Here is a 3,116-nt window from a genome sequence, read left to right as displayed (position 1 = left end):
TACACTACGGTTTTTGCAAACGAGCCGTGAAATTATATTTCCTATATCTTCTCCTCTTGAAAGTTCCGCCACGCCATATTCTCTGACCGCCGCGTGTTGTTCAAGGGCCGGATGCGCTGTATCCGGCCAACCACTGAAAATAATCCAGTGATTATTACCGACTCGCTGCCTTTTATCCTCGTAGCTTCCTTTTTTTCCCATTTTAATATGGCCTATTCATTCCTAAAAAAAAAGAAGAGAAAAAAAATCATTCAATTTTTCAGATCGTATCGTTCCGTAAACGAGAGAAGTGCTTCTAAAACACTATACGTCAAAGGAACAATAAGTCACACTCTTATCGTAACCAGCTGCACATCAAGGATCGCAAGATTCCATTCTTCACACTTCACGGAGGGAGCGCAGGAAAAGAGAGAGAGAAAAAAAGGAGATCCAAGACGCGATTGGACCACTCGAGGGGGCTAAGAGCATAACAACGCCACATACTTTGCTCGTTTTCTAACACCGCCTCTTTTCACTCTAATGACGTCTCGAGAAGGAGGTTCCAGATGTTTGTGCTTTATGAAACCAGTCGTACAAAGCCGCGTCTCTCTCTTTCTCTCTCTCTCTCTCTCTCTCTCTCTGCGAGTCTTAGCTCTGGAACACGTGGATCCTCAGACGGGGAAGGTCAACGTTAGACCAAGTGTCCCTCCTGAGCACATTCTTACCCCCTACTTCTCCGTTTCGCCCGGAGAAATCTCTCGCTTACGTCACTGTACATGTGCATATTGTGCCGGCAGGTTCTTCCAATTTGTCTTGACGTCACCAGATATCGTTCTGTCCTGACCAGCCAACACTGGAACATACTACTTGAGACTTCTCACTTATCGTTGTCCAAGTTGTTCAGATGGCTGGAACGAGATATGTATATAGGCCACGTCGAATTGGCACACTTCGACAATGATTCAGTTATAGATAAATACAATTGGACTTTGACGTGTCTTCTCTATTTATCGGGAGATTCTCGTAGAATAAAACTACGTATGATAATAGAGCTTACCTTTAAATGATATTGGATATACAGGTTGATTCATATGTCGGTGCCAAAATAGAGTGTATTCGGGAATTTAAATAGTAGGTCATCACATAAGTTTCTGTCGAATTTTATAATTTTGCTGGATATTTCCAACAAACTTTCAAATTTGATAAATTTGATTAATATAATAAAATTAAAATTTGCTAAATATAATGAATTTAAAATTTGATAAAAATGTTTAAATTTGACGAAAGAAAACTTTTCTTTTCTTTTGGTTTTTTCGCTTTCGGAATGAACTTGTGGGATCACCTAATTGATTCATATGAACTTTTCTCATCTATTTCACCTCCTGTATACGTTGTATCAATTTGACATTAATCTATCGAAACACCCTGTACGCTTAGATAAACTTTTCAAGGAAACGTTCGAATGAAGAAATGTAGTGTCCTCCTTTAATTCGCGACCGAACGCGTCTTAGAGAATAGGAAAATGGAGCGGGTCGAGGGGTCATTAGAGTTTCATGGAAAAAGCCAGAGGTGAGATCACCTCAAGGACACCTCCAAGTACGACTTTGGTGCTTCTATGTTTTTTTCTAATTTTTAAAAATTTTTTCCTCTTTTAGTAGAATCTCTTGACGAAGGTCGCGGCATTCGTAACGAGATTATTCCTTCGTTGTACAAGGTTCACTTTCCAGAGCGGGATTGAAAAGAGCATCATCCTTCTTTATGCTTCGAGAGTATGCTTCTGATCATTGAGACGATTCTGCGAGTTACAATGAACGGCCACAAATTGAGCAGATTTCTTTTCTCCCGTCGGCATTTAAAGCTTTCTACGAGAATCAAATCGTGTGCCTGCCTATTCATAAAATGTCTCTTATACATACATATCGTCGTCCGCCTGACAAAAGAGGAATGGTTTTTACCATCCATCGAGCGATCCGCCCAGGCTTTTGTGCCAGCTAGCAGGCGGATGGAAAGAGAAAGAGAAAAAACGTGAGTAACCTTCCGCAATCTCTATTCTTTTGATAGGCGAATTTTATTCCGTGCCTTTCATCTTTCGTAAATAGGCCGAATTCGCGGCGCGTCCGCCCGGTAACATTGTTGATCTACAGCGGGAAAGGTATCGAGAGATCTCCGCAAAGGTTCCCTCGGTTAATGTCAAAGGTCAGTTTTCTTCATCAGCTGCGGCAGGCACCGGTTAACTCTATAAATTTTAATATAACCGTATGCACACTACGCCATTCAGTCTGGCTAAGTGCATCTTGTTTTGCATATTGATGCAATTCCTTCTTCATTACCCTTTGCCATTTCTCTCAGTTACTCCATTTCAATTTTCTACTCAGGTTACCTGCTTCCCTCTGTTACTACTCTATCTATCTATCAATTTCTTTACGTTTACCAGTTCCTTTTCTTTTTTTGCTGCAGTCAAGGATATACGCGTGTCCTTTGCATCGTGACTAAGCTACAATTATCTATGTGCATCTCATTTTTATCTTCTCTCGGTACACGCCTTATTATCATGTGTATAAATTTGTTCAGTGTCGTTTTTCCATGAATTTCAATCTTCGTTTACACAGCGTCAGACATCGTTTTAACGTTTAAAATAACGTCTACCATTTTGGACGACTCTTGTTCGTTTATTCGCTAACCGGGGAATTCCCTGAGATGGCGAGTTTTCGAGTTCTTCCATTGTCTTGAAACGAGTATCAGCTAGGTGGTGTACGAGCGACCGGAACAGGTGGTAATCCATTTATCCTTTCGACTGGGAAAATCTTCTTCATACAACGGATTCACCGGAGCCTAGCCTCGTTGGATTATAAATTCAACAAGGAAAAAATCCGGACGAAATCTTAACGACTTATCCACTCGAAACCGCCGTCTTTTTCCGGAGAGGAAAAAAGTCGTACAAACTAACGAAGACTATTTTAAAAATTCAAATTGCCTTTGACTTTTTATACGTAAAAATTACACGTAATTTGTACAGCTAACATTATCATTTAGTAATCTATAAAACAGCGTGCAACGACCCTCTATTTTTAATCCCCCATCAGAAGATCTTTTTCTCTCTCTCTCTCTCTTTCCTTTCGCTTCTTAACGACCTCCCT

This window comes from Habropoda laboriosa, unplaced genomic scaffold (assembly GCF_001263275.1).
Source record: "Habropoda laboriosa isolate 0110345459 unplaced genomic scaffold, ASM126327v1 scaffold15, whole genome shotgun sequence".
Taxonomy (NCBI): domain Eukaryota; kingdom Metazoa; phylum Arthropoda; class Insecta; order Hymenoptera; family Apidae; genus Habropoda; species Habropoda laboriosa.
The sequence above is the reverse complement of the archived record's forward strand: the minus strand, read 5'-3'. Positions refer to the sequence as shown.